This window comes from Mesocricetus auratus, unplaced genomic scaffold, assembly GCF_017639785.1.
Source record: "Mesocricetus auratus isolate SY011 unplaced genomic scaffold, BCM_Maur_2.0 Super-Scaffold_15014, whole genome shotgun sequence".
Classification (NCBI taxonomy): domain Eukaryota; kingdom Metazoa; phylum Chordata; class Mammalia; order Rodentia; family Cricetidae; genus Mesocricetus; species Mesocricetus auratus.
In genome coordinates this window covers 12,732,282-12,747,350 of record NW_024429186.1, presented here as the reverse complement: position 1 = coordinate 12,747,350, position 15,069 = coordinate 12,732,282, and the positions used below count along the sequence as shown (strand labels likewise).

General features: G+C 45.6%; 1 long non-coding RNA gene across 1 annotated transcript in view; it reads right to left on the bottom strand.

Annotated features, from left to right (window-relative positions):
* Nucleotides 1-5,179: 5,179 nt before the first annotated feature.
* The window catches only part of LOC121139249, a 29,251-nt gene continuing 19,361 nt past the window's right edge, over nucleotides 5,180-15,069 (bottom strand). The window contains exons 2-4 of the long non-coding RNA XR_005876149.1: nucleotides 12,745-12,996; nucleotides 10,540-10,636; nucleotides 5,180-9,200 (exon numbers count right to left, since the gene is read on the bottom strand). This is a non-coding gene — a long non-coding RNA (uncharacterized LOC121139249). The remainder of the gene's footprint in view (nucleotides 9,201-10,539; nucleotides 10,637-12,744; nucleotides 12,997-15,069) is intronic.

Below are 15,069 nucleotides of genomic sequence, written 5' to 3'. Positions count from 1 at the left end.
AGGAAGGCAGCCTGGTATGCTCACTGTCTCAGGCAGATGGCCCAAGGGTAAGGACTCTGCCAATTCTCAGGCAGACTTGCCCATGCAGGTTGGCACTGTGAGAACCTCAGCCAAGCTTATCCTTCCCAGGGCACCTTGTCTGTTTCTTGTTTTGTTGGGCTTCGTACCTTTGAGTTGGCCAGACTGTGATCAGACTGTGTCCTGGGCCCATTTCCACCCTCCAAAGGCTCCCTGAGTCCTCTAATAGGACTAGGGTGGGACCCAGATGGGAACAGAGCCTGGAGAGGTCAGGCCCCAACAGGGTGGATTAATCATTCCAGCCATCACCCTGGCAAGGACAATGTGACTCATACTGAGCCAGGACTGCCCATGGCAAATTGGCAGATGTTTGTCACCACAGGACCAAACTTCTGTACTCATACACTCAAGGTATGTTTACTCCTTGGTCATGGAATTTGTTTATAGTCTTCATGGCTGGGCAAGTAGCTCAATCTCATGGAATACCTGCCCAATGATGCTAGGTTTGGTTTTAAGATGGTAAATATCTGTAGGGTTATCTCAAAGAAACTAAGACTTGGCACTAACAAAAAAAGTCTCTCTTTAACTATGTGACATCGCAAAACACCTGTGTGGTAGGCCTGAGGAGAGTGTTGTAACCTTAACCCTACTGACATTTGAGTTTGGTCTCCCTATTTCTGGGCTACTCTAACAAACATACCATAGGGCAAGTGGCTTATACAACACTTAATGAACACAGTTCTGGGGATTGAGAGTCAAGGTGTTGTCTCATATCTGGTGAGAACTGCTTCTTGGTTTGTAGATGGTTGTCATTATACCCTTACATGATGGAGAGCAGAGACAACAGCATCTTGCATTTTTGTTATTTGTTTGCTTGCTTTTTGTTTGAGACAGGCTCTTTCTATGTAGACCAGGCTGGTCTCAAACTCTTGATCTTTTTGGCTCAGAAGCCTGGCTTGTGTGTCTTCTTATATGGTGTTCAAGTTTCATTCTGTCACTGATAAAAAACAGTCTGAGAAAACAACATAGCAGGAGGAGAATGTTTATTTCAGCCTACAAGTCATACATAGTCTGTCATTGAGGGAAGTCAGGGCAGGAACTCAAGGCAGTAACTTGAAATAGAAACCATAGCAGAATGCTTCTTGCTAACTCACTCACTCACTCACTCACTCACTCACTCACTCACTCACAAGTTAGTGCTCAACTAACTCCCCTACATGGCCCAAAGCTACTTTCCTAGGGATAGTGCTGCTCCCTGGGCTAGACCTTCCTATATCAATTAGAAATCATGACAATTTCCCACAGACACACCCATAGGCCAATCTGATCCGGGCAATTGCTCAATTGAAATTCCCTTATCAGATGACTCTAAACTATCAAGTTGACACTTATAACTAAGTAAGATTTCACTCACCAAGATTCCATCTTTAAAACCTGATTACTTAACAAAGGCCTTGCCATTTCTTGAGATCATAACTTTATGGAGAAAGCAACATGTGGGTAAGTAGGGGTTAATCAAATAATTTGGCTGGACCTTTAACACAGAATCTGTTCCTACCCACTGGAAAATGCATCTGTATCTCTGGTTTCTACCATAGGCTTATCAGTGGTGTCTGTATCATAGAGGTATCAACCAAACACATCTCTAGATGTGCTCAAGTAGCGCTGGACAGGTGAGGGGCTGAGAGAATGCCTCAGGAGGAGTCTGTGAACTCTCTGGAACAAGTGTTCATTTCTCATGGCATATGACATGTCCCATTAAGCTCTCCACCTTACTTTTAGGGCTATAAGAGGACACTCAGAGGAATCAGGGAACAGTCTCCTTAAAAAGAGAGAGTGTGTATCTCCTGAGCAGGAAGCCTCCATCCATCGTGTCTGTGTCTGCATGTACTCTGCTTTCTTTCCTCCTCATTTCCACTCTGGAGGTCCTACTGTTAAATGGGGGCAGTCCCACCCCAATCCCTGATATCATATGGCTATCTGTCTTAGTGGGATGCTTTCACTATGACCTGCAGAGTTTGCATCTCCTGACCTTTCCTGTGTTGCAATCTCAAGTCCACATAGCAGCATTAGAAGATGGATCTGTAGGAGGTGGTGAGGTAATGCCAGCAGAGACATTAGGACTGAGATGAGTGTCCTTCCTTACAAGAGACCCTGGAGAACTGCCTGCTCCTTCTACCACAAGAGGGCACAGCTGGAGGCCTTTACTAGATATCCAGCCTGTCTACTTGACCTTGAATCTCCTAGCCTCCAGGACTCTGAGATATGAATCTCTCTGTCTCTGTCTCTGTCTCTGTCTCTCTCTGTCTCTCTCTCTCTCTCTCTCTAAGTGGCCCAGTATATGGCATTCTCTACAATAGTCCAAATGGATAAGACCTTTTTGTGTTCTCTTGGTGTCTTTTAAAAGTCAAGAAGCTTCTTATTGAGAAGCAGGTATTGTATGGATCAATGTTATGATCCATGGAGGTCAAGTGATCAATGTTATGATCCATGGAGGAGGTCAAGTGCTCTCAGTTCAGAAGTTAGGGCACTAGTAACTTTGAGATGACCACCTAAACTTTTCCAAACCCAGTTTACACATGTGTAAATTGAAGGCCGATGGGAATGAACACTTTTCTTCCATAGGTTTTTGTCCAAAAGAGATGATACATGGAGAGGAGTTGAGATTGATGCATTTCATGTAGCTGTCTGTTAAATCCTGGTGGTCAATAGCTTTGTATTGACTCAATATGGTGCATGACACATGAGCAACTGGTGTACAATAGGATGTGCAGAACTGGATGGAGTCTGTTGCTAGATGTTCTTTTCAGCCTGGTCCCACTGCCATTCAGCCCCAAATAAAATTGCTAGCCGATGACTAGGGCTTCTTATTGGCTAGCTTTGTCTTAATTATTAACCCATTTCTATTAATCTATCTATTTCCATGTGGTCTTGGCTTAATGAAGAATGCCCAGACCTGTTACTCCTTTGGCAGCCACATGGTGTCTTCTCATGGTCTCTCTAGTCCTGTCTTTCCAAGTATTCTCCTCATCTCCTACTCCCGCCTATCTTCCCACCTCCATTGACCAAGGAATGTTTTATTCATTAACCAATGAGAGAATGGGCTCCATTAGGAGCCCAAATTTTTCTGAAGTTAAAACTTCTGCTCTGACTCCTTAAAATACCTGTAACTGGAATTAAACATACTCCCTGCCTCATAGAGTTGTTCTGTGACCAAAGGAGTGGGACATATTCACAAGTCAAGGATGGCCCCCATGCCCAGGATCCCTGCCCCTGCTGTTTAATCTCTCTGTAGCACCTCCTGTTCAGGGACAAGACTGCTGGAGGTATGGAATGGCACTTCTTTGATTATGCAGGTATTCAGAATGGAGTCAGGTCCTGGTCAATCCACTGACTTTGGAAAATACTTTAAGTCAAACTGTGTTTACCATACTCACCTTGGAACTCAACTGGGCTCATCTGAAGCTGGCTAGAGACACAACATCATCTTACGGTTGGGTATCATGAGGGAAGATTGCACTATATATGTTTAATCTGAAGAGATCAAATTCAAAATTCAGGTAGACTTGGTCGCCAAAGTGCTTGTGGATCCCCAGCACCCACTCACAATCTGAGCATATGTGGCAGCCCCCCTGAAATCCCAGTGCTCAGGTGGTAGAGACAAATGATCGCCTGTGCAAACTGGCTAGCCAGATCTATCAGTCTGGGAGACCCTGGCTCTGTAAATAAAGTGGAGAGCAACTGAGGCAGACATGAGACATCAGCCCCTGGCATCCACGCATGTGCACACACTCTTACATGCCTGTGATTGTGCAAAACTGGCATAGCCCACACACATACCACACCCAGGGGGATAACACCACCATCTCCTGAGTGAGTGCTGCTTTTGCTCTTCCATAAACTTGAGCTGGCACATCAAGCCATTAGGGCCAGCTCAGGGGCTGTCTGAATTGTGTTCCAGTAAAAAAGATGCTACAGACCCCGCTGGAGTGTCTCACTGATGGTCTCTGAGTCTGAAAGGGGAAAATGTCCTGGCTGTCTTGATGAGACTGGGAAGACCTGACAGTAGCAGACACTGTTGGCCTTGAAGAAAGCAGAGCCACCTTGAGCCTTGGCTGTGAAGGGAACTCATGAACTCACGGCAGAAATCTAAGAGGAGTCTCTCCAACCTTGTTAGTAGCATATGTTGTGTTAATGAAACCCATCTCCTGACCTGCAGTGAGTGGGAAGTGTAACCAGGTTCATGGTCAAGTCTTCTACATCAGCAGGATGAGTGAGCAGAAAACACCAAGCTTACCGCATGAACTCACAGACATGGGTGGCCAAAGCTTCCTTTCATTTCTTCTTTGTCTAGACTGGCCTCAGGAAGCATGGAGTCCAGCTAGCAGCCTTTTCAGGTTTGCCTGTGTTCCAGGAGTCTGGCTTGCCACTCTGATCCTCTCCGTTTTAAGTTTTCTGTCTGAGACCAGGCAGGTGTAGGGAGCCTGAGAGGCTGAGGCTGACCAGGGTCTTCCAGGAAACCACTCCTGGAAGCCAGTTGTTATTCCCTAGTCACAGCTTATTGCTGGGGCTCCGTGTAGGAAATGGCTTGTGCCTACCCCACTCTCAGAGTCAAGAATCCCGGGTGGGGGTGGGCGCCACAGTCCCCTTTGCTCAGATCCACCAATGCCTGTTTTCTTCTCTGCCACATCCCTTCCTTCTTCCTTGGGTTGAGTTTAGGAGGCAAGGAGGGGAAACTTGCAACTTCAATGCTTCATTCTTTATCTCTAGCTCATCGTGTCTCTAGGGATGGGGCTTGTGGAAGAAAGAAGCCAGAATCGTACAAACAGCATAGTTTATTTTTGCCTAGTGTCCTCTGCCTCGGAGGCAACAAATACCAGAAAAGTTGGCTAGGCAAAGGAGATTTGGTGAGAAGTGAAGTGGGAATGATTTCCAGGAGAGAGAGAGAGAGAGATAGAGAGAGAGAGAGAGAGAGAGAGAGAGAGAGAGAGAGAGAGAGAGAGAGAGAGAGAGAGAGAAGCCAAAACCCTAATAACTTTAGTTTACACTGTGGAGATATTATCTCGCCATGCATTGGTTAAAGCCATGGCCAGCATTTCTACCATGGCTGCTGTCTTAATCAGTGTTTTATTGCTATGAAAAGACACCATGGCCAAGGCAATTCTTGTAAAAGAAAGCATTTAATTGGGGCTTGCTTACAGTTTCAGAGGTCTAGTCATTATCATCCTGGTGGGGAGCGGGGTGGGGAGCACGGCAGCATGCAGGCAGACATGGTCCTAGAGAAGTAGCTGAGAATTCTACATCTGGATCCACCGGCAGCAGCAGGATGAGAGAGCCACTGTGTCTGGCTTGAGCATCTGACACGTCAAAGCCTACCCCAGGGATACACTTCCTCTAACAAGGCCACTTCTACTCCATCAAAGCCACAACTCTTAATCCTGCAAGCAGTGCCACTCCTTGACGATAGCCATTCAACTGTATAACCCTATGGGGGCTATTTGTATTCAAACCATCACAGCAGCCATGTCAGACACCTATGTGTCACCCTGGCTCCAGTGTCTGAATTGTTAGGTGTGGATCCAAACTTTCCACGAGAGATGTAAGTTTTCAGAGGAACTGTAAAAGTTAGGATGTATGGAAAAGCAAAGGCTGGACCTGCTGCTCTTGCTGAAGCTAGAGAGTAGTAACTGCTTTAACTTAAAAGTATTAACTCAGAGTTACAAAGGTGTGCCATGGCTGTGTATAAAATGACTCTAAAGCAAGATCCCCGCTTGGGAGATAACTGCATAGAGAGGCCATACTGGACACCATGTAAGTTCTGTTTTTCTCTCGTTTAAGTTTCACAGAAGCGCCCACTTTCTTCCCAGGTCTTGTAACTCCAACCACAGTGGTTGGCTAGCGTGGGCATTGGGCTCAAGTTGGGCCAATCACAGATGCTCATATCTTCACCCACTGGTTGCTTGTGAACATGTGATTCTGAGTGGCCCTGTCTGAGTGAACCCGCTTTTGAGGAGTTCTAAGATGGAGTTGATTAAGGGTATATGTCGGGGGGTCATGCAAATGAGGAGGGAGCTGAAGGCACTGAGCCCAGGGCTGTTGGTGACCTTCTTTCAGTCACATGCAGAAAGGGTAGTATGGCATGGGATTCAGGAGGATCGGGGCATGCTGGTGGAACTCTCATCTTTGATTCCATCTCTACCCCCAAACTGTCTATGGCTGGCGCATGTGACCCATAGGTTACCTTTTCTTGTCAAAGCCAGCCTGGGTTACTCTGTGTGTGTGTGTGTGTGTTTGTGTATGTAATGTGTTCACATTTGCACACATGTGTAGAGGCCAGAGGTCAACACGGACTACTAAGTGCTCTCTTCAGTTGCTCTCTACATTATCATTGAAATGAGGTCTGTCACTGAGCCTGGAGCTCATTGATTGGCTGGTCAGTGAGCTCCAGAGAGCTGCCTGTCTCTGCCTCTCCAGTCCTGAGGTTACAGAAACAAGTCCCTTAGCTTGTCTTCTCATGTGCATTCTGGGGAGGGAACCCATGTCCCCATGCTTGTTCGGGAAGCATTTTCCAACTGAGCCATTTCTCTGGTCCTGCTCTGGGTTGCTTTTCTGCTGACTAAGGACAGAGTCAGCCTTTCTTAAGGACTAATTATGTCTTATCATCTAGGCATAGCACAGGGCAAAGAAAGAAAACTAATTTATAAGGGCCTAAAATCAGGCAGACTTGGGGTGCGCCATTTGTCATGCCTGCAGTCTTGGGCAAGATGCCCAACGTCTCCAAGCTCTAGTTTCTTCATCTATAAAAGGAGGGATGTATGGCAGGAAGTCTCCTTTGAAATCCCAAGAATATGTATGGACTGGTCATTTTTGTTTTCCCAGAGTCACCTTTCAAAACTTCACCTCAAACCCAGTTTATTAAGTTTATATTGGGTACTAACTCTTACTTGGAAATTCCTCATTCTGTAGATACACAGTTCTCCTTCCCTGACTGACGCACAGGTCTGTGAGTGGAGAAGGTATTCATTTCAGAATGTTTTACTATAGAAGAGAAGAAGCCTGGTTTGGGGTGATGGATCAGCCTTTTTCCCTGCAGGGGGATGTCTGCAGCTAACCAGAGAGGAGGGGAACAGAGACACAGGACAGAAGGAATGAGTTTCCTGATGTATAAAACTAGGGTGACTGAACCCCGACCCATCCTGAGTCAAGAGCACATGACATATACTCATTTCCCTCCACTCAAGCTACTTATATTGAGTTTTGTCACTGGCAGCCAATCCTGATTTGTCCTCAGGAGAGTCTTTGGTGATGTTAGTTTCTTTGGAGTGTGGTAACCGAGTCTGTTCCCAGTTAAGATGGCAAATGCCACCGTAGTCAGCCCAACGTCACACCAGAGTTCACACATGTAGGGAAAGTTGCTCACTCTCAGAAAAGTGAAGCTAGAAGACAACTGAAGGACTCACAAGGAATAGGAAGTGTGTTGCTGTCTGCTCAGGGTCTGGGAAGGAGGAAGAATGGGTAAGACAATGGGTGAGGTTGGGGGGAGGGGAGGTGACCTGGACAGGCAAAGAAGTCACAGTAGCACACACTACAGTATCCTCTCTGGATCCCTGATTAGGGGATGTTCTTGAAGGAAGGCCCCTGTTATAACTTCCTGATAATGGCACTATGTCTTTACCCTCTGGAGATCCCATGACCTGGAGAGGTACCCTTCCTCCGTTGTTGCCCCTTGGGAAAAGCCAGACTGTTCATCACCTCTGCTCCTGCCCTTCCATCCGGGAGGCCAAAGTTGTCCAGGAGCACAGCAGGGCATCGCCACACAGCCTCTCCTTCCCAGACACTTCCATCACCTGATTTCCAGGTACAGACACCGGATCTTTACCTCTCCATCTAGGATTCTGTTTCATGCCTTTGGTTTCTTCTGACATTTGTCTGGGCTCGGGGAAACATTTTCCTTCTCATCCTGGTAGAACTACTTCACTGAAGGAGAGGAAATGCCCGAATCAAATCCAAAGTGGAAGGATCCAGGAAAGGTTACCTGCTACTGAGCAGGATAGCACTAGGACAGCGTGAGAAAAGTTCTTTGTAGAGTTCTGGAGGGAGCCTGGCCATCTCTGGGGACATGTGCGGTCTATGTTGCTCTGCGGAGGCTGGAGCCCAAAAGACAGTGCCAATCTAAAGAATTGGAAGAGAGTGCTTCTCAGAAATAGAAACTGTTGTGGCGGTGTGCTATAGCAGTCTCGAATCGTCTCAAATGAACAGGCAGAGCTCAGTTTTGTTCATGTTGCTAAGGAAGGGTCTCTTGTGGAAGGGACTATGCAAGACACTGCATTCTTCATCCAATTTGTCCTTACCACAGCGAGACTATAGAAACCAGGGTGACAGAAACCAAACTTATATTTTTCCCAAGTGTGTATAAGTACTTGCTTTGACAATGAATAAACCAGACAGAGAGGGCTTGGTAAGGTTTCCACCTACCCCTGGTCCATGTTGTGACACTGTAGAGGTTGGAATCTGCTAAAGCTGTTGGGATTGTTGGAAAATCGAGCGAGTGGGAGACAGCATTGAGCATCCCGTCTGTATCGGCTTTTGTTTTCAGGCATAATTGCTTGTCCCTCTGTGACTTTGACTGCATCATGGTCACCCATGATGTCCCACCCTACTTCTCAGACCCTTGCTGAGGCCCACTCCTGCTTTGTTCATAGGATTCCGCAGTGAGGTACCCAGGAAAAGTCCTGGTCCTTCCTCTCTATGGTTTCCATCTCTTGATTGCTAAACCCAAGGATAAAGATGCTGCCATCACACTTGAAGGTCCTTTTGGCATTTGTGACACACTTTCACAGCAAGAACTTCATTCTCTCATTCCATAGATGGATGCTAATTGAAAAGTCCAGTAAGATGGTCAAGGTCACCAGTCTATCTCCTACTCCTAATTTTTATTTTATTTATTGTTAATGTATCTATGTGTGAGTTGGCATGTGTCCACAGTGCATGCGTGGAACTCAGAGGACAGCTGGTAGGAGTTGGTTCCCTTCTTCTGCCGTGGGTTCCAGAGATCACACTCAGGCCTTCAGACTTGTGTAGCAAGTGCCTTGGAGGCATCTCATAGGCCCATCCTACTTTTGATGATGTTATCAAACATCTCACCTCCCTGTTTGAAGTTGCAAGTTCTAGCAGGTAGGAAACTTTGAGTAGATACAGGGATGAAAAAATTAAAAAATCAGTCAGTAAAGTCTTTGTAGCAGGAGAACACACAAAACAAGTCTATAAAACTCTACCTGGCTTTTTATTTAGTATTACGATTTTAGATTTTGGAAACAATTTTACCCTAGTCTTTTAGGCCTTTGTTCCTCTGTTCTTTCAGGGAACAATTTTAGAGGGTAAAGAGCCTGGTTCAGGCTTCCATCTTCCCTCTACTCTCCTCCTCACCTTTACTTCATTATTCAATCAATGTCAGTAACTATTTCTCTGTGACAGAGACAAGGCCAGTGACTGGTAACTCAAAGGTGAATTAAATGCCTCTCCTGGAGGCCTTTGTAGGACCTGTAGACTAGACACAAGAGTTTTAAGCTTGGAGCACCCACCACAAGCCACACAAATGCCAAGGGTAATGAACCCCAATTAAGCAAGCATAGAGGCCTCACTGAATCAACACTTTGAATGTTTTTTTTTGGAAAAGACATCAAATGGGGCACATAGACTAGGTGTACTGACACAACTGGTAATACTGTCTAGGAGACCACTGTTGATGGAGTTTCTTTTCAGCCTGCTCCCACAGCTGCTTTACCCCATACAAGCATACATGAACAGACACTATATTAATCATAAAACTGATGGCTGATGTCTAGGGCTTCTTATTGGCTAGCTCTGTCTTAATTATTAACCCACGTCTATTAATCTAAGTATTTACACATGGTCTTATTTTCCTGGAGAAGGGTCCAGACCTGCTAGTCCTTCCTCTGCTACATGGCTCTCCCCACAGTTTCTCTCTGCTTTCTCTCCTAAGAATTCTCCTGGTCTCCTAGCCCCATCTATCTTCCTGTTTCTATTGGCCAAACAGTGTTTTATTCATCAGTCAATAAGGGAAACATATACACAGAAGGACATCTCCCATCAGACCACCTGAGAGCCATCTGCCACTGGGGGTGGGGAGACAGGTCACTAGTCACTAGCCAGGTGCTGCACGAAGCAAGCCTGTGCAGTTACTCTGGGCAGGCACACTTTGGCTGGCTAATGAGATACACAGAGTGATGGGCTATCCCACCCCAGATGTTTCCGGTGTGTACCATGTCTCCCCCAGTGAGCAGATTGCCTCTGTCTGAGGTCTCCACTGTTGTTTCTTCTGCCCCATATCTGCCCATAAGCCTTTTATTTTTGCCTTAATTCCTTAAGTCGTCCACACCTTTCTGGATTGGGCTCTGACCTCCTTCTTCTATCCCTGTTTTAATTATACCAGGGCTATAATAAGGGCCACAGTGTGAGGATGGGGTTCGATGAGTTTATAGATAGACTCTTGTTACTTACTTGTCTGGAGGTTGGGAAGCCCAAGATCACAGAATCGCAGTGCCTGATGTCTGGTCAGGTCCCATCCTGGCTTGTGGGCTTCTTTTGCTTGCTGTCACTATGGAAAGACAAAGGTTGATCTCTGATATCTGTTAAAAGGACAAAAACATTGATCCTATGGGCTCTGGGAACTACAGTTATAATCTCATTTAATCCGAATTATCTCCTTACTAAGATAAAGTGCATGCAGGGAGCAGTATAAGAATGTGGAGGAGCAGTTCAGTCCTAGCAGCCTTGAACACACACTTTCACACACTCACACATACTCACACTCTCACACACACAAATATTCACAACACTTTCGCATACACTCATTTACACACACACATACTCAAATACTCATACACACATATTCACAGCACTCTCACATATACTTATTTACACATACACACACAAATATTCACAACAGTTTCACATATACTCATTTATACACACACATATTCACAACACTCTCATATACTCACATACTCATTTACACACACACACACACACACACACACACACACACACTCAGCATTGACCGCTTGGTAGATTGATTGACAAAATGTATACCTGCTACAAAATTTATAGTTGACTTTCCCCCTGGGATTTTCTTGCCTTTCTAAAAGTGATCAATCTTTTAAAAATACATTATGTTTATTATAAGACTTAATGGCACATAGTGAGAACTAATGAAAAATGAAAGATACCAAAATAAAAATGAAACTCAATGAAAATCGCTAAATGTATGGAAATAGGAAAAAAGAAAAAAACAAAACAAAACAAACCAGAGAGCCACAACATTTTCAGTACCATCCCAAATCAGCAGAGGAGATATGCCCACAAGCAAGCATAACCAGAAATGTAAGATTCCTCATACATGTTCGGATGCTAATCCAACCAATCGGGACGTTTTAGGTTTTAAATTCTGAGCTGATAACTTTTACAGAGATTTAAATATAGGGTAGCTTTGGCTGGAAGTCATTTCCCCCTCTCACAGGCCCTTTTCTGGTTTCCTGGCATCCAGCTCTCCTCACTCCCACATCAATACGCACATCTAGAAACTGAGACGAGACATGGTGTCGTTCTGAGCTTGGGTTACCTCACTCGACACAGTATTTTGTCTTTTGCCAAGGATCGATCGCTCATGGCTCTCTACAGATGTCCTGTGCCCGCGTGGCCACACACGTGTTTGCTCACTGGTGACAGCAGGAGACGGTGTTCTCCATGTCTTCACCCCCTGATCCTCCACCTCCAAGAACATGCCTCATGCCTGTGTGTGAGGTAGAGCTTCCCTGTCTAGCAGTTACGGTCCTTAAGACTCCCCTGAAGCCCTCTTGACAGGAACCTTCATGATGGGTGTGACATCCCTTACAGTCTCTTCCTGATGGTTAGTGACAGCTGTCCATGTGACACAGTCTATAGTTTCCAGGGATGCATCTCAGTGAGTTGTCTAGACCAGGTTGGCCTATGGGAATTTGTCTTGATTGTGTTCACTGAGATGGGGGAGATGAAGCCTACAAATGGGTGGTCCCACTCCCTGCGTTTGGGTCTTTGAATGTATAAAAAGTATAGAGCCAGATGAGCACAGGCCTGCATGCCTTCACGCTTTCCGCTCTCAGCTCTCGGCTTCCAGTTTCTCCTGCCTCAACTCCTCTTCCATGATGGACTCTAACTTGGAGCTGTAAGCCTAAAGAAAGCATTCCTGCTCTAAGTTGCTCTTTACCACCGCAGCAGAACAGAAAATAAGGACACTAGCAGAGACAGTGATGGCATGCTGTCACACTTATTGTAACCACAGCTGCCAGCCACCTAGACCCAAGAACCCCATCGAAGGCTAGCATCTCCATTTCCCATGCTTGCTTCCTCTAAACTTCCTCTTCTGTTCCTTAGCCCGGGGAACCTGGCCTCAGTGTGGGCGTGGCTCTTCAGGCTTGCTGTAGATTTGGGGTGGTGCTGTCCACTGCTGAGGGCTTGAGAGGAGGTATTGGGCTCCTGCTATCTGTCCTCTTAGGATAGATCCTCCACACAGTAGGATGGGTGCAAGCTACGTGTCCTTATGTTACCACTGCGATGCAGTGCAGTGACTTCTCTCACTCATCACCCCCTGGATCCCTTGCAGCAATTATGTCCCTCTTGGAAAGTGTCAGCCTGTTTGTAGAAATGGGGTATGTGTGGTGAACTGACCTCTCATACCCCCTAATGTGAAAGCCATTTGTGCAGTCATGTTGAGATTTAGAAGACTTCCTGTGTGGACTCCCGGGATGCATGCACATAGTAGGCCAAGTTGCTCTTCAGCTTCTCCCTCCATAGCCAGGTAACAGGAGATGGGCTGGGGTTTCAGAGATGCCAACTGTGTCATTTATGGCCTTCTCAGAGCCACAGACTCCCGAGTTTCTGGGAATGACCCCTTCTTACTGGTATGTGCGTGATGCACACCTGTTAATGAGGAAATAAAATAGTCTCATGTTATAGTAAAAAGAAGGCTTATCGACAGCACATGCCAATGCTTTGGCCAGTCTCAAACTGTAAGGTATAAAAATTAAGCCCAAGTATTCAGATGCAGTTGAAAGACCCATTTGATGTGGTTTTATTTCCCATCAAAGAGCGCTATCTCATAACACAGAGCCAATTCCTGTAGCCAACTTTGCTTTGCTTCAATCAGATAAAGAGGTACCCTGGAGAATGCCATTTATCTAGCCTACTCCCAGCCGTCAATTCTAGGGAGAGGCTTACTACCTACTGGAGAGACCCGGCTGCCAGTCAGTTGCTGGGGCAGGAATGAGACGTCTTCTTGGTGCGTCCACAGTTACCACTCCCTTCCATCAGGATGGAGGCAAGAATCCACTAACCAATGGTCACCCATCACAAGGGAAGTTAGCCTCTGTTGGGTGGTGAGAGACTAAGATGAGAAGACATGAGCTCCTCTCTGGAGCTCACTGAAGTCTGAGGGGATTAGAGTCCAGGGAGCTGTGAGGGTCTTTCTAGTTGTCTGGTGGTGAAACCAATGGACAATCATCTATAGCAACTCCCTTGACACTCAGCAGAAGAGTGTGTTCTAGGGCAGTGGTACTCAACCTTCCTGACGCTGAGACCCTTTAGTACAGTTCCTCGTGTTGTGGTCACCCCAACCATAGAATTACTTTCATTGCTTTTACAGAACTGTAATTTTGCTATTTTTATGAATCATAATGCAAATATCCGTGATTTCTCATGGTGGTAGGAAACCCAGGTGAAAGTGTCTTTTGACCCCAAAGGGGTCACGATCATATGTTGAGAACCACTCAGGAGGTATGGAGGCAATTGGTGGGTTTGATGAGAACAAGGGACTCCTATGGAAGGATCACTGATAGAGTGAAGGAGACATTTCTCCCACTGCTTCTCCTGGGTGCAGGGACATTAAACGTCGCCTCTAGGATAGCAATGAAGATCCTGAGAAGTGAGCTTAAGAAAGTTTCATTCTAATTTTGCTTGTTGGTCAAAAGCCTTGGTAGGATAATCAAATTGCTACTCTGCCATTCACCTCCTGTGTTAGATTTTTTTCTCCCTAACACGCTTTCTCTAGTCATGTGATTTGAGGGTGTAGACTGTGGCTTCTCTATCACTATGATTTTAAGGCCATTTCAATGGTGTTGCAGTGCTAGCAAATCACAGGACTTCATCTTCTGCTGTGTCCTCTGATTGGCTGGGGGATTAGCACACCTTAGAGTCCCCAATCAAAGAGCAACAGACTGATTCACCTAATCACAGGTGTTTGCCTCTGGGGGGCCTGCCAACTATAAATAAAGGGTCTGTTTATTTGCTAACAAACAAGGAACCAGAAGATCTTCATTGTAAGTGATGGGATGAGAACACTTTTAGGGAAAGGAGATTTAATCTTGAGTCTGCTGATTCCCTCTAAAAAAGTGGTTCTCAACCTGCAGGTAGTGACTCCTTGGGAGTCAAACAACCCTGTCACAGGGGTCACCAGAAAACACAGATAGGTACATTATAATTCTTAACAGTGACAAAATTGCAGTTATTAAGTAACAACAAAATTAATTTTGTGGCTGGGTATCACCACAACATGAAGAACTGTATTAATGAGTCACAGCTTTAGGAAGGTTGAGACCCAATGCACTAAAGGGTCTACAGGAAAACAAAGTATCTGGTAATTAGGGCTCATTAGTCAAATCTTGACTTACTTCAAGGAGTACTACTTTGTGTCAGTAACTAGGATGTTTGTGAAAATATAACATGGGGTAATGGCAATGTGTTTACATGAATTTTAGGGGTAAAAGGTAAAGCACACATTACATGTAAGAAGTCTGCTCACCATCTGTGTTTTGGGAGGGAAAGTCTGCTTTTCAAGCCCGTTTGTTAGAACTGAGGAAGTTGTTGGAGATTTTGAGTAAATAAGGAAGCAGAGGCATAGAGAAAAGAAGGGATGATGTGTGCTGTCCACCTGTGAGCTAGCTGCAATGTGACTCTAGCCAAAAGTCCTGATTCTGTATACAACTTCCATCACCCCAC